This window comes from Peromyscus californicus, unplaced genomic scaffold, assembly GCF_007827085.1.
Source record: "Peromyscus californicus insignis strain IS unplaced genomic scaffold, ASM782708v3 Scaffold_12__1_contigs__length_115047231, whole genome shotgun sequence".
NCBI classification, from domain to species: domain Eukaryota; kingdom Metazoa; phylum Chordata; class Mammalia; order Rodentia; family Cricetidae; genus Peromyscus; species Peromyscus californicus.
Genome location: NW_026294413.1, coordinates 18919410 through 18941996, shown reverse-complemented (window position 1 = coordinate 18941996; position 22587 = coordinate 18919410). Strand labels below are relative to the sequence as shown.

General features: G+C 41.4%; 1 long non-coding RNA gene across 1 annotated transcript; it reads left to right on the top strand.

The window, feature by feature from the left end:
• The first annotated feature begins 2138 nt into the window (after positions 1-2138).
• On the top strand, positions 2139-17577 carry LOC128107839 (uncharacterized). The gene is made up of 3 exons (XR_008217222.1): positions 2139-2939; positions 14596-14751; positions 17440-17577. It is a non-coding gene; the product is annotated as an uncharacterized LOC128107839 (long non-coding RNA).
• The last annotated feature ends 5010 nt before the right edge of the window (positions 17578-22587 follow it).

Genomic DNA, 22587 nt, shown 5'->3' with positions numbered 1-22587 from the left:
TAGTGAGTAATGAAAGTCTATGGGAAGTTAAGTCCAGGAAGCAGGGTATCTTCTGATCTCCATGCAGTAACTCTTACTAGGCCAGACCACCCATCTCCCATCTTGAAGAATATGACATCTGAGAGCACCTCAGATGTCCAGATAAATAGATTTGTCAAGGCATATTTCTGTGGGTAGACACATTGGGCTGACACTCTAACCTGTGTACTCTAACTTCACCGTTAGGACCCAGGAGGATAGTATGTGGTTTATTTTTTAGTAATCAATAGAGATGGATGCTTTCTACCAAGACCTTTTGGAAGTTCCAGGATTTGGTGTATGGGTCAGAAACACTGAGAGTTCTAACAGAGGGTAGAGCTTTCAGTAGAAGCAACAGATGCAGAAACTTTCCGTGTGGTTTTGGACATTTGATTTTAACATGTGGGCAGATTGTTTTGACACTTTGAAAGCATATAGATTGCTCTAACTTTCCAACACTTCTGGCTTCAGCCATGGGTTATTTCACTTCGGTTTGTGACTGCAGCCTATGAGGGCCGTGATGCATAAGTGAATCATAGCTTTTATAGATTTAAGGAACATTTATGGATTAAAAAAAAAAACCTGCCCATCGGTTGTTCACATTTTTATCAAAAACATGTAGACATGGCCTTACACACTAAGTGTTTGAAGGGCTTTAAGATTATCGAGGAATGCTTATTGGAGCCAGTAGGAGTATATAGAGGCAAAGAAGACCCTGGCAAAATTTTATCCATTCCAGTAGATAAGGTGAAAATTATCTTCCTAGTGGACAGCTGTGTAGATGGGCCAGCAATACACTGTCAAGCAGATTTCAAGATGATCAAAGACTACAGACTAACAGAGTTGGTATTGTTTGTTTCTTTAATGTAAACCTAGCTTGTCCTATGCACTTAGCTAAGGTGTCATATTGTTTCTATGACTAATGCCTCCTGCCACCTGTATCCATGCTCTTTGGTAATGTTATCACGGATGAGTTTCTTCAGCTGATTGTAGGCAGATCTTTCTGTCCCACCAGCTGCTCCCCAAATAACCACACAGAGACTTATTATTAATTGGAAATGCTTGGTCAATAGCTCAGGCTTGTTACTAACTAGCTTTTACATTTTAAATTAACCCATATTTCTTATGTACCCTCTGCCACATGGCAGTACCTTTTTTTAGTACAGCAAGTTCATCTTCCTTCTCTCCATGTCTCCTTGTGACTCCTCAGACTCCTCCTTCTCTTCCCAACATTCTCCTAGTCTAGTTCTCCCACCTAACCTTATTCTGCCCAGCTATAGGCCATTCAGCTTCTTCATTAAGCCAATCACAGTAACATATATTTACAGAGTGTAAAGGAATATTTCACAGCTGATGAAACAATAAGAGACATGATGTATGTAGAGGTTTGAAAGGTTGCTTGAGTGATTCTGTCTCCTCTCTTGGAGCTCTTGCTATTGCCTTAAAAATAACCTTGCATAGTTTAATGAAGAAGGAAGCTACATCCTAATGGAGCTAGCCTGAATCACCTTCCTATAGTGTTTCAGCTGACTGACCACATTGAGTGAGCTAATTGAGAGCACCTGGATTAAGCTCAGATAAAAAGATGGCCCACTTCATATGCAGATATCCATAAGAATATATAAATAGTTCATGTCTAAGCCTCTAAAACTTTAAGATAATTTGTTAAACAGCAATAACATCCTTTGGAGGTATAAATTTCTTATCACCATCTTCATCCATCTGTCCAAGTAGTCAATGCTAGGCTGGCACACATTCAACTCAGCCTTTCTGAGAACAGAAGGAAGAAAACACCCTTTGAGCAAAACACACTGGGGAGACAAGTGATTTTCCACACTGTGTGGCCACATTTCTTCACTAGGCTACCGAGGGCTCAAGCACAGGAAGTATCAGCAGTGTCCAGATTAGAAATCACTCAAGGATGATTTCTCCAGGTAAATTTGGAAGGAAGCTGAAGATTGACTTAGGAATTCTGTAACAAGAGACACACACACTGTGGCATAATGCTGAAAGTGCCTATATAGAAGGATCTGTGAAGACATCGTGGCAAGAAGATTGTTGGAAGTTTAAAGTTAGCCTGGGCCAGACAGTGAGACCTTGTCTTCAGTAACAACAACAAGAAGAAGAGGGATGGAGGGAGGGAAATAAGAGTGAGAGGAGGGAGAAGTTAGTGGATCCTGTTTCACAAGCCAGAGCTACATAAAATTTAGTGCTGAGGTGAATGAGAAGGAAAAGTCTTTATATTTGAAATGAAAAGAGATGGCATATCAGCTAAGACCGAGAGATGGGTGCCATCCCCCTGCTAATTTCCATCTCTGCAGGAAGCTGCACATACTTCAGCAGGCGCTGGATTCTGCTGCAATAACACCCCTAAAATCTCAGTGCTATTTGACACTAGACATCTTCGTCTCTTTTGCTGATTGTGTGTCCTTGTGTTGTGCAGGGCCTCTGCTCACAGCAGTCCTCCAGGGACACAGGTTGGCAGATGTTCCTTTGCAACGCTTGCTTCCATAATCACCAAAGCAAAAGGATACAAGAAGAAAAGGAGGAAGGCACAGAATCTGCATTCTGGCGCTTAAAGCCACCACATGGAAGAAACATATGGCACCTCCATTCTCATTTTACAGGCTTAAGACAGTGACATGCAGGAGAGAAATCCAATCCTGCTGCTTTCCTGGAAGGAGAGGGTCAGAGAAAATCGCCTAATATCTTCCACAGTTATTCCATGCAACATAATATTCGGTCCAGGCTTCTTTTCATGTATAAAATATACTTACTCCATCCCAAGGGAGACAACCCCCAAAGCCTCGTAAAATAATGAGAGCAAATGTAAAGTTCAGGGTACCTGGTGATATGCTGTCATCTCTAAAGCACATCTCCATCCCTGCTTTTTGGTCCAGACAGATTTTAGGACCAAAATGGTAAGCATTCTCTCCTTTATCCTTCTAATATATGATGATGGTATTGGTTATTTTTAAGAGATTTATTTTATTTTAATTATGTGCCTGTGTGGGTTGTGTGTATGCGTCTGTGTGGGTTGTGTGTATTGGCTGTGTGGGTTTTGTGTGTCTGTGTGGGTTGTGTGTATGTGTCTGTGTGGGTTGTGTGTATGTGTCTGTGTGGGTTGTGTGTATGTGTCTGTGTGGGTTGTGTGTATGTGTCTGTGTGAGTTGTGTGTATTGGCTGTGTGGGTTGTGTGTATGTGTCTGTGTGGGTTGTATGTATTGGCTGTGTGGTTTGTGTGTATGTGTCTGTGTGAGTTGTGTGTATTGGCTGTGTGGGTTGTGTGTATGTGTCTGTGTGGGTTGTGTGTATTGGCTGTGTGGGTTGTGTGTGTCTGTGTGGGTTGTGTGTATTGGCTGTGTGGGTTGTGTGTATGTGTCTGTGTGAGTTGTGTGTATGTGTCTATGTGTGTATGCACACCTCAGTGCAGGTGCCCTCAGAGACCAGAAGCTTTGGATCCCTCTGGAGTTGGAGTTACAGGTGGTTGTGAGCTTCCAGATGTGGGAGTTGAACTTGGGTCCTTTGCAAAAGCAGTATGAACTCTTAACAGTGGTGGAATCCTGATGGTATTGGAATAGAATAACTTCAAGAAATTTTCCAATTTGGAGAAGAGATGATTAAGCAAACTGTAAAAGTAGTTTGAGAGCCCTTTTGTTGAAAGTGAGAACTGTGTCTCTTGCAGTGTGTGCTCACTTAGTATAATTCATAACCCTATCCACTAACTTATTCAAATCAATGAAGACAGTGATTTATCATAGAAAATTACCAACTAGGGATGCTTCAGTCAGTCCCACCCTTTTTCCTTATAGGTGAGCCAGCTTTAGAGAACAGATGTGCACCTCAGCTTCCTCTTACTTCTCTGGTTAATCATTCCAGGGCTGCCTCCTTAGAGAATGCTCCCCCTTGATTCAGCCTTGCATGATGGGAATGTGGACATGTCCAGTCCTATTGAATCAGAGGGCAGGTCTGTGTAGCTGCTCTACTAAGCATCATTATCAATAGGAACAGTCACTTTTTGACTCCTTACCCCTGCCATGCTTGTTTTCTCACTTTTATTGCAGCTGGGAATGATTGATCAGGTCTGTCTTGGAGGTGGGGCTTTCTGTTTCAGAATTTCTGGTTAGCCTCTCCTGGAACATCTTTGTCATCACTGTTTATGTTCTTTTCTCAAGAACATTCTTCTCTTTGATCTGTGTATTTTATTATATTCAAGTGTGAGTTCTTAGGACTTATCTTAATGTTGGAAATGATGCTTTTAGAGTGCTTATTTTATTTCTGTTTTCACTTGTTTTAGTTCTACAAGTGTTATCTTAGAACTAAAGCACTTTCTCTATAGACCCCTCTTTTCCATTATTTTGCGGATATTGGAACCACAGTGTGAACATCTTCATGGTTTCAGAGATTTCTGAGCAGAGTCGACCTCAGCGTTTGCTTTGGTCCCGAGACAAAGCGAAAGGACAAAGAGGAGACCGGTGACTCGAGTTTACCCTACAGCAGTTAGGAAACAGAGAGAGACAGGAAGTACTCCACTTCCTCAAATGAGGCGCTGCCTCTGAAAGCTTCTACCATCTCCGAAAACAGTGCCAACATCTCAGCCCGTGGTGACATTTCACATTCAAACAGCAACAGTTCTCTAACGAGCTCCTCTTCACCAGGGGCGAACCTTTCTTCAATCATGCTCAAAAATGTTCTTAACCCCATCACATTCCAGGATGAGTGCTGCTCCTGTGCCTGGTACATTCCAGGATGAGTGCTGCTACTGTGCTTGGTACATTCCAGGATGAGTGCTGTTACTGTGCTTGGTCCAGTGGAGGAGAGGAGCCTCAGCATCAGAGGGCTTTGGAGCCACACTGGAACACATCTCTTTGTAGAATTCCAAAGCCTGCCACCTCAAAAAATTCTAGAAACGTTACGTTACTATAAGAAGAACCTGTATCAACAAAATCACTGAGCTGCTTATCCTAAGCCCCAGAGACTCCCAATCAACCGAGAAAGCATTGGCTTAAGATTGCGCAACAAATTTTACTTTTGATTAACCTGCACGCCTTTACTGGCCAGCCTGTCTTCTCTCTCTTCTTTCCCTCCTGTCTGTCTGTCTCCCTTCCGTTTTTCTTCTTCTCTCCCTCTCTCCTGCCTTCCTTTCTTCCCCTGAGGAATCAGCTCCGATTCTTCCAGGCACACACAAGGCAAGCATTCTACCACAGTACGAACCCTTATCCTGGCTATCTGGATAACGCAGCAGCAGGACATGTCCATTAAGGGAAAAATTCCTTTGGTCCAGAGAATACAATCTAGCCTGGGTGGAGACCTAGCATTCCGACTGCATAGGTAAGAGGACCTGGCTAAGGGGCCACTCCTAGGAAGGCAGAAGAGTTACTCCTCAAGTGAGATAACATGCTTTGACTTCTCAGAATTCCTGCCCCTCCAACACAGTAGCTTACACAGCTGCAGCTGGGCGGCTTAGAACATCTACCCACGTTTCTGAATTTCTCAGAAAGCACGCCATTCCTTCGCTTCTTTCTACCTCTGTCCTAAGCACGCTTTCTTGGCTGTGTTCGGCCTCCTTATCTTTTCCTAGAGCTCTCCTTCATGCAGTGAGGCTTAACAGAAAGGGCAATGCTTTTCCCTTCCTTCTCTCCTCCTCCAGGCAGCTGCTGAGGTTTATGGCGTGCTTACCTTGGGGTTTTTCTTTCAATTCTAATAGATTGTCCTTGAGCTTCCATCCGAGTCTGTTCTTCGGCTTTTGTTAACAAGGTTAAGTCCACAAGGGGACTCTTGATTTTCCCGACCTCTCAACTGACAACCACAAAAGGACACCCCTAAATTTCTGGTAATCCTGGGACTTTCCCCATCCTCTTTTTGTCTTAGAGACCAGCACTATTTAAGCATGAGGTTTATGTCATCCCTCTGAAATACATGCCAGATATTTGCTCATTTCTCTGGGTTATCATCTATATGCATATCCTAGGAAGATGTCGATGCTTTCGCGTGCATAAGAAGCACAGTTTTTTTATTGGATTTCCATTTATCTTCTCCTGTTAGTCTGTCTTTGTTACAGTATATCTTACTCAGGAACTACAAAAGGAGTAAGAAACGTTGCTTTTCGCTGTCTCTCTATCAGGAGGCAGGAAGAACTTTAACTGAAGCTCAGGAAACCGTAACCCAAACCTGGCACTGTGGCATGCGGATCACACGGAACTAAAGCATCCTGCAAGGTCTCAGCCTGGAAACCAAGGTCCCTAGAGTCTTTTCCTGATGCTTCCCCTTTCAGAAATGCCCCTGTCTAAAAGAAGGAATTCAGTTCTGTGTTCCCCTTCCCTACGATCTCAGCAAACACTACACCACCCGTCCTCCTGTCTGACTGCTCCCTGAGAAACAACCTCTGTTCTTCATACAGTCTCTCCAGCCCCCTCCCACGGATTACACAGCCACCTCCGATTTAGAAGCCCGTGCTCTGCTGTGTATTTCATAGCTCAATGTCATTTAGGCTTCAACCACTTTGTTCTTTGACTTCTTTTTATAGAGTTCCCATGTTCATGTAGACACAATGCCTCGTAGGCCACTTGCCCTGTTAATTTGTCAGTTGTTAGTTCATTTAAAAAAGTCAAATATTGAACCTTCAGTTGGTGAAGGAACCTTCTTGTATCTTCAACTCTGCCACATAAGAAATGTTAGTTACTTACACAAAATCTGAAAACCTGAGCATAGAAAAATCAAGATGTGCTCTTTGCTCTCAATGGAGAGTAGTTTGTTTTATTGAACACATGCACAATGATTGTCTGTGTTAGGTATCTCACAGGCTTATGAAGCAAGCATTATTTTTATCGCCATTTTAAGGAAAGGAAGCTGAGTCTCAGGAATTAGGTAACTACCCTAAGTCACCCACCCTGCTCCCGTAGACTGACTTGCTCACAGTAGAACTAGTAAGAAAAACGTTCACTTATGTGGTTAATCCTTTCTCTAGTGAACTAGGTGATCCATATCCCATTATCTACTGAAGAATCAAAACTGTTTTCATTTGTGTCCAAGGCTCTTTGCGGAGGATGTCCCCACCTGTTCAGGTTCTTTGGCAAGTCTCTGAGCTAACCTGAAACAGGACAGAATAGCAGGAAACATGGTATGCATACATAGAAGTCCTGCAGATATAAAAACAGCCAAAGGACTGAGGTTTTCACATCATCAGGAGCTGCAAAGTGGACTCGGGTTTGGGTGCTGCCCAGAAGGAGTTGAAGGAAACTGTGGGAGGGTGAGGAGAGGGGCTGGTTACGGTGAGGTGGCCGGGAGAGCAAGGGTGAAAGGTGTTCTGGACATTGAAGTCGATGCCTTCTCTGTTAAGTCTCTCCTGAGTGAGTCACCTTTCTCTTCCTGGTGCAGCCCAGGCACTGCTAATGAAGAAATCCTGTAACAATGTGCATTTCCTTCATAACGAGTAACTTTCCTAACCTTCTGTGCCTGCTGTTTCTTAAAATAATCATTATACCCAAATGGCTATTTTAGGACACCCGTTTCTAGTCTTCTGCATGTATATTTTGAGATGTTATGACCTGACATCCACTAATAAATACTCTCGAGATCAACTTTTCATCAACTGTGCTGTCAGTCTGAGAGTCTTTTTATATGATTTATGTATTTTTCTTCTTTTACTCTTTTTCTTCCATTTTTTCTTTCCTTTAAAGATTTATTTTATGTGTATAAGTGTTTTGCCTGTAAGAATGGCATGTATATTTAATGCCCAAGGAAGCCAAAAGAATATATAAGATCCCTCGGAACTGGAGTTACAGATGGTTGTGAGCCACCATGTGAATGCTAGGACCTAAACCTTGGTCCTCTGGAAGAATAGTAAGTGCTTTTAACCCTTGACACATTCTTACTATGTAGCTCAGACTAACCTAGAAACTTCATATATAACTCAGAGTGCCTTTGGAATTGAGACAGTGTTGGGTCAGCCCTTCAAATGTCAGAGTTACAGTTCTTTCCATACCACCAAGCCTGGCTTCAGAGATTTCTCTTTTCTGTTTTGTTTGTTTGTTTAAGATTTTTTAATTTCATGAGTTTTGCCTGCATGTATGTATGTATACCACATGTATACAGTGCTCATGGAGGCCAGAAAAGGTCATTGGATCTCACGGAACTGAGTTACAGACAGATGTGAACCACTATGTAGGTACTAGAAACTGAACCCCAGTCCTTGGCAAGAGCACTAAATACTCATAATCACTGAGCCTCCTCTACTTCCTACATTAGGCACCAATGTAGCCCAGGATGGCTATGTAGCTAAAGTTGACCATGAATTCTTGATCATCTTCCTCTACTTCCCCAAAGGCTTGGGTTAGAGATGTACATACTCTACTTGAACTAGAGAGATTTTTTAAATATTAATTAAATTTATGTGGGGGGTAGAATAGTATTGCAATGGTAATACATATGGCATGGCAAACCGTAAGTATCCCAAGAGGTTGAGACAAAATAAAGTTTTTAAGGCAAAAAAATAGGAAGATTACATAAGAAATTTTGGAACAACTACAGTTGGCCACAAGAATGAGTGACTATGAGACCAAACAGACAGATGATGGACAGGCATCCTTATAGATGTACATTTTGATCAGACATATTATGGTAGGAAGGTCTCCCTACAGGCATGTATTTGTGTGTGTGTGTGTGTGTGTGTGTGTGTGTGTGTGTGTGTGTGTGTGTGTGTGTGAGGTTGTGGTGGTCTGTAAAGAACAGAAGAAGCCTGAGTGAATGTGTATTGTTGACAAGAACATTGGTGCCCAGACCCATGGGAATGGGCAGATCCGTCCTCTCCTCTGTGTGCTAATGTTGGCAGAATGGACAGAAAGCGTCGCCACAGCTCCCTTGTCTCTGATATTGCTGTCTGAGACAGAGATCTCCTTCAGAGACCAGCTACCTTCCCCTGTGCTGCATGATCAATGTACTGAGGTTCCCGGATGTTGCCCACAGGTGCTGGTTGTTGCATGATTGGCACACTCCAACGTAGCAAGTGCAGCTCATCCAATCCTACGTTTTCTGAGTATTTGTCTGTCCTGTCTTCATTCCCTTGTATCCTCAGTCAGGTTTCTAAGACCAAGCTTTGTAGAATGTGGTGGTAGTCTTTGTACAAGACTATGGTTCTGAATATAGGTTTGTGGTAGTCACTGTCTTAATGTTCCATTGCTGTGACAAAATAGCATGATCAAGGCAACTTATAAAAGAAAGTATTAAATCAGCCTGATGGTTTCAAAGGGTTAGAGTCCATAATAACAAAGCAAAAGCATGGAGGCTAGAACAGCCAAGGGCTCACATCTTGTTCCACAAGTAGAAGGCAAAGAGATAACTCTGGACTTTTGAAACCTCAAAGCCTGCCCCCAGTGACACACCTCCTCCAACAAAGCCATATCTTTTAATCCTTCCCAAACAGTTCCACCAACTGGGGACCAAGTATTCGAACACATGAGCCTATGGAGGCCATTCTCATTCCAACCACTACATTGTCAGACAATCATTCAGAAGAAATATTTCACACCCCCTACACACCTCATTTATTTATTTCATGAGAGTTGACATAACCAGTTGGATTCTGAGAACTTCTGTAGTTCCTACTAATCATGCTCTTGCACTAAATCTCCTTTGGAACTTACGTGACTCCACTACAAAAGAGGAATAATATCAATTCACTTCCTGAGGAACTGAGTCATTGACATATGAGGCCATAAAGTATTGACATTTTATGCTGGAAGCCATATTCTATAAAGGATACATGTGTTCAAGTGGGATTTATTCTTGGCTGCTTCAAAGAGATATAAAGGAAACCCAACACAAATGTGGTCATCACAAATGCGTGCTGGAGGGTTAGAAGAACACCAGTCCTGCTCTGATTAATGTGCTGGTTTACAAATGAGACAAGGTCAAGGAAAACCCCTTGTCAGTGGAGAGAAATAAGCCAATAGCACATTATTTATTTGGCAATGAAGTAAGATACAGACAATCATTCTGGTAATGTCCCTGCTGTTACTTTAATCTGTATCCAATTGTTACAATTACAAAGTTTCATCTCACTTAAATATACCTAGAAAAGGAGCAAGGAGTTTGTGGCAATTATCTTTTCTATCTATTATGTTGCATTTCTCAATTCCTTCTAAAAGCAAAGCGCAAATCTAAAACACGGCTAAAATCTTTGAAGATGTCAGGTTTCTTTGAAATTTCTAATTTGTAGGTCCTTTTGACATAAAAAAAAGTTGAAGAAAACCAAACACTGTTTAAAATGTCAGTGTTTGTCAGGGCCCAACCCCAGCTGAGGAGTTTATTGGCAGTTGATGGCTGTTGGGAGAGGGAAAGTCATTTATTTGGGGCTGTGCCCACTGGTAGGTTGCCCAAGCTCCCACACCCATGTGCATTTGGGCAGCGCTAATTGGATTCAGTGGGATATATAGAGAGAAGAGGGGGATTTGGAGGAGAACATGAGGGTATAGGTACGATAAAAATACATTAGAAGCATGTATGAAATCTGAAAGCATAAACATTGAAAAGTCAGTATGTGTAACAAAGGATATTAGTATTGTTATTAGTATCCCTTTACTCACAGTAAAGCGTTCATGTCTCTCTATGAACTCGAGCGTTTCTTGAACCAGGACTTAGAGCTGCTTGCCCAGGAGAGCTGCAACATATGGTTTTCCTCTTCTACTTTTTAATATTTTGGTCTCCAGTGACTCCACATACAAAAGCTTCCTTCCTTTAGCTGCACTGCAGAAATGAAAGGCTTTTCTTTTTTCTGATTGTAGATTAGCCTGCCAAGAAACAAACATGAACTAGAGAACATCATTTTAATTTATTGATGGGATACAGATGACAAGGACGTCTGTGCTCTTCTAGGCTTTTGGGAAAGCTTCGAGCTGACCCAGCACAGCTGAGTTCATGCGGCCAAGGCAGCCTTTGCCAAAAACCAAAGCCAATAGTCATTGCAAACCTCTGAACCAAAACATTCCTTTAGTGCTTGAATTTCCCTATAATTTGTGTAGATTCCCATTTTGTCAATGAAGCTAGCAGTGGATAACTAGCTCAGTGCAATCAGACAAAACAACTGTACCATTCATTCGGTAATTAGATGAGAGCCGGGCTGCATGCTTTCTGGTTTCCGTTCTTCATTCTCTCCTTTCTTTTCAAGTCCTTGGAGACAAACCCTGGGATGTTTGGCAAAGCTCAGGCCCTTGTTGAAAAATATCCTGTCCTTTTTACTTTAGGATTGCTAATAAGTTCTATTCTCAGAGGCACAACACTAGATGCACACAGCAGGGGAGGGTCAGCCACGTTAAAAAGAGAGACTGGTTCTTATGTGTATGACTTTCTGCATCGTTTTACAGTTTTTCCTTACACAAAATGAAAGAAAGGTTGAAGTCTTCCAATCTAACTGCATGGGAATGAATTTGATACTCCAGCTAATGTTTAGAGCAGATCTTATAAATTGCTTTTTAAACTTTCAGACATAAAAAATTCTATAAGAAGTGAAACCGAGACAGAAAGGTTAAAAAAATGAACGGAAAGGAAGGCTGTGTGATGAATCTGCTGCGAAGAGCGGGCGGATTAAATTCCAGTATGTTAAATTGAGCTAAGAATTGTTGTGTTAATGCTTTTTCCGGATCCCGCCCCTCCTTGCCCCACCCCACAGACAAACTAAATTGTTTTGTTTCTTCCTCTGCTGCGACAGAAGAAAGAGAAAGCTCCTCTAAGGAAATTGTTATTTCAGGTCTTGTTTCTCTCCATCCCCCATCACTGCCCTAGTCATGTCCTAGAGTCACATCCGCCAAGTGGCCATGTTGGCGACCTTCATTGAAGAATCTTTTTTCCTACTAGTGAGAAATCTCGGTTCCAAGAGATGCTGCTTAAGCTACCTGAAGGAGAGGTGACCTTTGGGACCGTCGTCTCTAACCTGGAGGAAGGATAAGAGGAAAGACATCTTCTTGGATGTCTAGAGTCAGAGACACTGGTCCTTACTACTTTCTCCTTGCTCATGTCTTCCTCCTCTTTTCCTTCTTCCTTCTTCTCCTTCTTTCTAATTCTTCATCCTCCACCCAACCCTCTACCCCGGGGGAGAATTATGGTTTGTGACAATTTCAGTTTCAGTTACACACTGTGCTACAAAAAGAAAAAAAGGAAAGGAAGGAAGAAGGATTACCTGCTACTCAAACTCTACTGCTCAGGAAAGTGCTGTGTTTGCCTGTGAGTGTTTCCCCATTTCGAATCAATTACTTTGGGCATTTGAGTAATTGCAATGGACCCAGTCAAGCTGTAAACCCATCCCTGGCTCTGAGGCCTAGGTCATGGTCCGAATAGTCATGGTCCGAATAGTCAAAACAATAGGAGAAAGTAGATACAAACAAGAGCCATTAGAAAGTTCTTTCTCTTGTTTAGCTTACCCATCACAGAAGAGGACATGATGCTTGGAAATGTCACCGTTTGAGATTTTATCTTGAAAATAGATTAGAACTGAATATACCAAGTAGATTTTAGTCGTATGATTAGGAGGGAAATTTAGTTGTAAATGTAATTACAAGGAAGTATATTTATAGTCCTTGATTTGATATACAAGAAAAACTATAATTTTATTGCCATTCAACTCCTCTTCTACTGTGAGGAACATTTGAAGTTTGTTTTTCCTCTATATCACCCCATGAGATAGTATTGCTTACAATGTATTACCACTAAATGGTTGCCTCGTTTTTCTGTTTACTAAAATGGAAATAAGTTGTCTTGAGTGTGTGCTGTAATGTATACGTTGGGGAAGGGATGAATAAAACCACCAACTTATTATAGAACAGAGGTTGCCTACTTGTTTTTTTCTCACTAAATAACTAGATAATAACTATTTGGGGGGCCAGTTGGGTTTACAATCTTAACTGAAACTCAAATTGCTCTTGAAGTGGTAAAGTGGTCCCCAGATAATATGTAAACAAATGGGTGAGGCCACATCCTATAAAACTTTATTTATAAACACAGGATTTTGGTAGTAATTTGTCAATCAGGACATTTGCAAGTTTTTCCTTTTTTTTTTAATGTCAAAGAAGCATGCAAAATGAACCATATTTGTCGCTAGCACTTAGAAGTATTCTCAAGGGACTTTAGAATAAATTTAGAGAAATAACTTGATCAGAAAATTAGTAATTAAATATGATAAATAAAAGTTTAAAATGATAATTCTTAGGTAAAAAAATCTGACCACAATTAAAGTATTTTCATTATTGAAAAGTGCTTGCAGATGTCCTGCTTATTATATGTAAAAAAGATTTTCAAGAATGAACATGCCATTCATCTGGATTCCAGTCTAAGCTAAGCCTTTGGAATCAAATGTGTTTTTATAGGATATGGCATGCTTATCTTTCTACCTGTGTCTTTACTTCTGGTACTAGGTAGTTACTGAACAGGAGCAAATTTCATTTTTTGCAAGAGTTGTAGTCATGTGACTTTACCATTATGACTTGACATTTGAAATATGTCTTGATTGAAACATGAAACTTTTTATGAACTGAAAAACTTGGAAATCCTTCAGGCAGAGGATTATATTTACCATATAACATTTAATATTTCCATTTTATCCCTTTATTTTAAGCATTTATTAGGTAGCAATAAAAAAAATCACTTTGGGACCAATCTTCATGTGCTTCCCAAATGTGATGATTATACCAAATAAGAAAATGTATTTTCCACATTTCGTTAGTTCTAAAGATGCACATTCCTTTATGTTATAATCTTCCTGAGGCCACAGCTTTTCTAATGATGTTGTTTTAGAAATTGCCAACTGCTAGGTCATTATGTAGTTTTAATTACCCAAAAGACACTGCTCTGAGAACCTTTTTCTGGAACTTTGTGGTAAGATCCAGATCAAGCTGAAAATTTTTGGTAGGAGGGGGTCAATGCTGTGGAGAAATTTTGTGGGGCCATGGTGGAGAACTCGTTTAAGGAGCGTGCAGAAAGGGGCAAGCATGGTGGGATGTAGTTGTCGGAATCTGATTACACAGCAGATATTACCCGTCTCATTGGACTTTCTTTCTCACTATGATCGGCTGTGGAGAAACAAGTTGCCGAAAGTCTTACAGCCATAATTTACCATCAGCCTAGGCAGCTCAGAAGGTGTTTTATTTCTTTAAAATTTTAAAAAGATTTATTGATGTATTTTACGTGTTTGAATGTTTTGCCTGCATGTACCATATTATCTGAGTGTGTGTTGCCTAGGGAGTTCAAAAGAGAGAGTCAGAGTCCTCAGAACTGGAGTTAAGGATAATTGTGAGCCACTGTGTAGGTGCTGGGAAATGAACCTGGGTCCTCTGCAAGAGCAGCAAGTGCTCTTAACTTCTGAGCCAGCTCTCCTGTTCAGTTCTCTCTCTTTTGAGTCCTTGATAGGCACTTACTGTTGGGAACAAAAGATAAGGTCAACAATCGGCTGCAACTGAAAGCCTTTTCCAGAGCTGAATGCAATGGTTTAATGATGTCACGTGGGTTTACATGCTGGACACATAACCTCAAATTTGTAGTGTTAAGAGGTTAAGACAGTTAAAAACTGATGGACTGGTACTGTCATTGCAGGAGAGCAGGAATTGCCTAGAGGTTCATAGAAAAATTGAGTTCAGCAATCTGCCATTTTTTCACAACAATGGGATGATTTCCACCATGACATAAAAAGAAAAGCTCCACACAAAGCTCATGGACCTTGGACTTCTGGTCTGCAGAACCACAAGACAAGTAAGTTTCTGTTCATTATAAATTACCCAGTCTGTCTGTGGTATCCTGTGTTGTAGAATATTATTTTAAGGTGTGTTACTTTTGTTTATATTGCATTTGTTTAACTCTGTGAAGCTGTGTTACTGTGCCTTCCTAAAACACCTGATGGTCTAACAAAGATCTGAACGGTCAATGGCGAGGCAGGAAAAAGGATAGGCAGGGCTGGCAGGCAGAGAAAATTAATAGAAGGAAACATCTGCAAGGAAAAAAGAGAAATAGCCAGAGAAGGAGGAGGACATCAGGGGCCAGCCATCCAACTGCACAGCAAGCCATGGAGTAAGAAACAAAGAAAGGTATTTAGGAATAGAAAAGGAAAACCCCAGAGGCAAAAGATAAATGGGATAATTTTAAGTTAAGAAAAACTGGTTAGAAACAAGCCAAGCTAAGGCTGGGCATTTATAATTAGGAATAAGCCTCTGTGTGTGATTTATTTGGGAGCTGGGTGGTGGGCCCCCCAAAGAATAAAAACAACCAACAACAACCCTGCACTGTCAACAGTGACTTGGGCAACCTGCTTTTCCAAAGCAGGTGGCTCCACAGACCAAATGGTCATCTAAACAAATACTCTTGTGGTGCAAACACCAGCCGACATCTCACTGTGATGGAGAAAATGTCACTAGGCCTCTCCCCTGGATGCAGAACTACGTGCGATGAGTGGCTGCTAAGAGCAGGAGGGTCAGCCTTCTCCAGGGTCACAGGATACAGCACAGGATACCACAGAGAGTCAGCCTCTGATAGGTCGTCTGGTCCCAGGTGGTCAGCCCCAGACACATGCACAGGCAAGCAACACTAAATAGACTCAGCGGGCTGTATTTATATGTATAAATACCTGTACATACATACACTAATAAAATTACAGAAGAGGCCATGCATTTGAGGCAGAATGAAAAAGACACAGGAGGAGTTGGAACAGGGAGTGGGTGGGGTGGAAGTGATGTAACTATAGTACTCACCTATGAAGTTCTAAAATTAAAATAAATAAAGGAACAGTTTCTTCTGTAAAAATACATATTTCGGGTAATGAGAATATTAAGGGTATTCTTTCTGAGGTTGAAATTAATGTCAGAAACCTTATACTTTGAGGCAATAAAATTTATCTACTTTAGTTTGGCACCTAGATTTATACAATATAAACATAAAATGGTAAATATGCAAAGAGGCTAACTTTACTGTCCCTATGGTCTTTCACTGGTCTATTTTCAAGCATTTTAGAGAGAAGGTGGCTTCCTCTCTCTCCTCTGCCTCTGCTCTCAGTTTCCTAATGCCTGCACTGAAACATGGGCTTCCATCTGCTTCACCCAGAGGCATGCTGAAGTGGTTATTTTCTTAGTTATTACAAAAGTATAATGAAAACACCTCAGTTTTCAACATGACGCAATAGTGGGAAAATCTGCTGCTGTGGGAGACTTCGGTCTCCTGGGACGACAGCAGGATCAGGTGTGGAACTACCCTGGGAGGGCTCAGACCCAGGTGCCAGAGGATCCTCCACAGGAAGCCTGAGGCAGGCATAAGGAAATTGCAGGTACTTGGGAAGCTGGAGGTGAGCTGCATCATCACAGAGAGGAACCTGGAGGTCACGGTCCTCACTTCTCAACCTGGGATCCGATGTGGAACCTCTCCATAGTTACAGAGCAAGGGTTTGACCCCTGGGTCTTGTTGGCCCAAGGGCTTTTCTGGTTCCTTGCTTCTTTCCCTTCATACCTGGGAAATATGTCCTCAAACTTCTAATTTGACCTAAAGCATTCTTCATTTCATTCCGCAGTGGGTTAATAGCCCTGCACATTCTCTGTCCTGATGGGATCCAGCAGAGTCCGGAGTGCACACTGCAGAGCTGTGCTTGCTCTCCTCAGCTTTTGGTCCTCTTTCCAATCTGTTACTTCAGAAACAAACTATATATGTATATGATGTATAGATGTAGGGGTGGTTGTCTGTGATTTACCCTGAAGCATCACCCCTAGTAGGCAGCAGGTAACTGCTAGGTACCTGCCTCCACCTGGGGAGTGGCCGAGACAGGGACCCCTTAAGATGGGCAATGCGTAAGTGCTCACTCTCTTGGTGATCCTGGTGATCCTACCTGGTGATCCTGAATGCTGGATGCTATGGTCCAAGTCAGAGTTCTCCAGAGAACCTTGCTGAACCGGGCCTCACCTCTCCTGGATTCCATAACCGATTATCTTTGCTTGTTGCAAGTTAACTCAAGATAAACAAACCCCTTTTGACTATCAGATAAACTAAGTGGAATCACCTCCTTAATTGTCACTATATCTATATATGTATATAGTTTCATACATGTATACAACCTTCTATATGAGAAGTGGCTATTGCACTCGCAAATAAATAGCAGCTGTGGCTACCTGAACAAAGCTGACGCACAATCAAGCCAGCTAAAATCCTGACACAAATGGAGCAGGCAATCTCCAGGGCCTACTCATACTGAGGAGATATTGGTAGTGAGTAGTTTCTAGGGGAGGGAGAATCATTCTTTTATGAGGCTGTGGCCACTGGTTGGTTCCCATGTTCTGGAGGATGGCCCGCTACCCATACCTGTATGATGACAGCTCTAATTGGACTTACAGGGTTATCTGATACTAATTTTGGAAAGGAATTACAGGAACAATCTGGTAGTCACTGTGGTTCAACACCCCACAGGTACTGGAGAAGCAGAGCGGCCCCATGAATTCAACCAAGCTGATGTTCAGAGCTACTGCCTTGGGCTTCCTGGAACTCTTGGAAATATTGTGGGATGGGGCTGGAGAAAACAATGCAGCTTACAGTGCTGTGAGAACTCAAGAGGTATGTGACTCAGAGAACAATGAAATGAAAACAAATTAAATTAAATAGACAATTAAAAATAAAATTTCCTGACAGTGAAATACAAAGTTTTACTCAAATTTTATGCTTAACAAAAATCTGGGGGAAATATATTTTCTCTTAGAACTTTTTGTCCTTTTTTTTTTTCTATACATGATTCATGAGTTGGGGAGAAAATGTCTATTTTAGAATAGTTCCAGTCTTCAAATAAATCTCAACAAATACTCTTTGGCCAAATAAAATTACTTTACAAATGAACTCCAAAGGCATGAAATTGGGAGATTGTACAAATAGATGAGAATTGTTGACTTTTCTTGCCCTGCTTGTGTCTTAGCTGTGAAGAGACACCATGACTATGACAACTCTTAAAACAGAAAGCATTTAATTGGAGCTTGCTTACAGTTTTAGAGGGTTAGGTAGTCCATGATCATCATGGTAGGAAGCAGGCAGTCCTAGCGCTGGAGCAGTACCTGAGAGCTTTACATTCTGATCTATAGGCAGCAGGAAGAGAGGAAGGGAGGAAGAGAGGGAGGGAGAGAGAGCGAGTAAGAAAACGAGCAAGAGAGAAAGAGAGAGAGAGGCCTTGGTGTGGGCTTTTGAAACCTCCAAGGGGGTGACACATCCCCTCCAACAAGGCCACATCTCCTAATTCTTTCCAATAGTTCCACTCCTTGATAACCAAGCATTTAAATATATAAGCACATGGGGGCTATTTTCATTCAAACCACCACATTCCACTTCCTGGCTCCCACGAGCTTGTAGTCGTATCATAATGCAAAATACATTTAGTCCAATTTCAAACATCCTCATGGTGTTTCATAGTCTCAACCCTGTGTAAAAATCCAAAGTCTCTTCTGAGACTCAAGGCAATCTCTTAACTGTAACCCCTGTAAAATCAAAATAAAAAAACAAATCACATACTTCCAACATACAGTGACACAGAATATAAATTACCATTCCAAAAGAGAGGGAGGGGAACATTGTGAGGAAAGATTGGGCCAAAGCAAGAAAACCAGCAGGCCAAACTCCAAATTCTGCGTGTCCATCTCTGATGTCAAAGCACTCTTTAGAATTCCAACTTCTTTCAGCTTTGTTGACTGCAGCACACTTCTCTCTCTTGGGCTGGTTCCACTCCCTGTTAGCAACTCTCCTTGGCTGGCATCTCACAACTCTGGCATCTGCAACATCTTGAGATCTCCAACCAACCCAGGCTTCACCTTCCGTAGATTCATACATGGCCTCTTCAGGTCTCCATGCAGGGACTACTTAGCTAGCCACACTCCTGGCCTTAGTAGCTTTCCTTAATTGTGGAGGAAGACCCCATAACCGCTTGCCTGTATCTTTTTTGACTCTAAAGCCAGAACCATATGGCTGAGGCTGTCAAATCCTTCTGCTTGCTGTGCCTGGAACCTGGGTCCCTCCTTGAATTGCATTTGCATACACTTTCTGTTGTTGATGGTTTCCTTCACTGCTTAAACTTTCCATTTCACGAGGTGGATGCTTAGCTGGGTGGAGTCTTGCCCTGAGGGTACCACTCCCTTTATGCCATTTAGCATTGGGCTTTTCTTTAAACTTTTTTTCTCCTTGGGCACTAGACTTAGTTCCATTACACTTTCTGGTGCTCCTTTTCTTCTCAAACTGTGCATTTTTATTTCTTTTTGCTCTGTTTGCTTTTTTTCCATTGTAGCTCTACATTATAGTAATCACTAACAACCACGTGACACAGTCAATACTAGGCTGTCTTGAAATCTTCTCTACCAACACCATTAATCTAACACTTTTCAATTTAGCTTCAGGCAGATTTTTAGGACAAGACTCAAATGCAGACACATTCTTTGTCAAACTATCAAAAGAATGGTCTGTACCCTAGCTGTTCTTATTAATTTTGTTCCCCTTTGAAATCTCTTGAGTAGTGCCTCCATAATTCAAATCATTATCAGCCTTACTGTCTTCCATGTTCCTACTAGGATGGCCCATTAAGCTTCACTTAAAGGGTTCACCTACTTTTCTAGTCTAAAGTACCCAAATCACCCACATTTCTCTAAAAAACAGCATGGTCAGCTCTCTGGCAGCAATCCATCACTCCCTTGTACTAACTTATGTCTTAGTTACTAGTCTATTGTTGTGAAAATATGCCATGATCAAGGCAACTCTTATTTAAACAAACAAACAAACATATAATTGGAGCTTGCTTACAGTTTTAAAGGTTTAGTTCATGATCATTATGATGCAAAGTAGATAGGCATGGTGCTATAGTAGTACCTGAGATGTTTACATTGTGATCCGCAGGTAGCAGAAAGAATGAAGGAGGGAGGGAGAGGAAGGGAGGGAGAGAGGGAGGGAGAGGGAGAGAGGGAGAGGGAGAGGGAGGGAGAGAGAGAGAGAGAGAGAGAGAGAGAGAGAGAGAGAGAGAGAGAGAGAGAGAGAGAGAGAGTCTGGGCCTGGATTGGGCTTTTGAGACCTCCAAGCACACCCCAGTGACATACCTCCTCCAACAAAGTCACACCTCCTAATCATTCCCAACAGTTCCACTTCCTGGTAACTAAGCATTCAATTATGAAGATATGGGGCCTATTTTCACCCAAACTACCACAACCTGATATTTTAAAAAATAGTGTTTTATTAAAAATTGAGGGCCTTGAATTCACAGTTCTGGAAATGCAGCCAGATGCTTTGATGAAGAAACCCAAAAGTGTTTATAATTTCCAACTATCTTTTCAGAAAAAGGTCTTAATTATTGGTTGTTACTTAAAAAAAATCTAACAATTACTTCTTGAAGCTTCATTCATGGCAGTTTTTGTTTCTCATTCTTTGCCTTTGTTTTGATGCTAAAATAAAGTACTATTTTTAATGGATTAGGAGTAAATGGCTAAATAAATTTTAACAGGCACAGTAACACTGCATAATGAGACCTTGTAAACAGTCATAGTGATTTACAGCCAGCACACTCTGAAGTGTGATGGAAATTTCTTTCATATGATCATATCATCTCCCTAGCTATTTCTGGAAGAGAAGAACAGGTATACATGCTTAAAAAAAGAGCTAATGATCATTTTAATGGGAGCTATTACGTGAAAAAAATGTTTTCTTGAAAAATATTGATGTTTCTCAACCTTACCACAACTTCTTTCTCCAAATAATTTCTCCTTGTCTTTCATGACCTGAAAATGACATTTTTCCCCAGAAGAAATACTGTCTGAGAAAAATATGTGCTCAACTTAACTTTTATGCTTTTACCTGCTAGTTTATGATTAGAATATTTCAATTGTACTATGTTTAAATTTTTGACATCCAAAAGAAGTGGTGATTGCATGAAAGTCTGTATCTTGATTGCTATATTTTAGTAGAGTTTCAGACACACAAAAAAATAGTAATGGGTAAAGCTGGGAAAGCATAGAGTTCATCTCTCTGGGTTAATAATTTAAATTTGTTTTGCATTTATTTATTCTCTCTCATTGTGTGTGTGTGTGTGTGTGTGTGTGTGTGTGTGTGTGTGTGTGTGCACTGTTCATGCCTGTGCCACTGTTTGCATGTGGAAGGAGGTCACAAAAACCTTGTAAGAGTCAGTTCTCTCCTTCTACCATGTGGGTTCTGGGGCTCAAACCCAGGTCATCAGGCTTGGCAGGACGTGCCCTTATCTACTGAGCAATCATGCAGACTCCTAGATTTTTAAAAAATGTTGCCTATAAATCTACTGTTATTGCAAAAAAAAATTACTAAAAGAAAATCCAAGTGAGGTCTATTTCTCGATGGAGTTCTATTTGGAAAGGCAGGCAGTGGTGATAGTTAATAACATATACATTTCAGATTATTAATATGTTACAGTGTGATATGTCCTCCTACCTAAAGATAAGCCTCTCTGCTTTATTGCTGCTTTATATGTTTTCAATTACAGAGTCTTCCCTCTTTCTATAATTTCTGTGTTAGTTTCCATTAAGTAATAATGTGATGTTGGTAATTATTCCTCAAATTTATTGTTTCATTACAACTTCCCACAGCTCCTGGTCTTTCATTTTGAGAATCCAGGTGGCTCTTGGGAGGATGAACTTAGTTCTGAGGAATGTTGATGAAGTGTGCTCCCTGACCTCATAGTCTCACTCTGACCTGGAGATTGGCTCAGTGGTAGATAGGTAACAATCACAGATCCAGCTGAATTCCAGAGAATGTTGGGGGAATTCAAGGTAGCCTACAGACAAGAAGCAACTCTATTTGCAAATCATAAGGTTTTGTGGAGAATACCTGGTACAGAGGGCTAGAAGCATGGATGGAACACTAAGTTGAGATGCTAAGAAATGAAAATTTAACTTCAAGTTTTGTTGACAACTCATATAAACACCTTTATGTATTAGCCACTGATATAGGATGGAAGAAAAAATCTTTCATAATAAAAAGTATTTGTATGGATATGCATGCATGTCAGTATATGCCATGTGCGTGCAGGTGCGCTCAGAGGCCAGAAGAGGGTGTCAGTACTCTGGAGCCAGAGTTACATGAACTGTCCAACATGGGTCCCAGAACCAGTCTCAGGTTCTCTAGAAGAGCAACAAGTGCTCCTAGCATCCAAACTGTCTCTCTAGCATCCTTGCACAGTTTTTTTTTCTCCTGAGACAAGGTTTCTCTGTGTAGCTTTGGAGCCTGTCTCTGTAGCCCAGACTGGCCTCGAACTCACAGAGATCCACCTGCCTCTGCCTCCCGAGTGCTGGGATTAAAGGTGTGCGCCACCACTGCCTGGCTCCTTGTGCAATTTTGAAGTGAAGAGTATTGCTGAAAACACCCAACCAAGCCCGGCTAAAACTAACTTAGCTCTTCAAGTTCTTGCTCTGTCTGTTCTATTTCACATCATCAGAAAGTTGTCTGCCAAAGTAGTCAACAACTGGACAATGCAGCTGTACCTTTGCCCATCTCAGCTATGGAATGGCGGGGATAGAGCTTTGAAACTCTTCTTGAGAGCTGCTCCAGGAACAGTTTCAGTGAGAGTGACTAGGG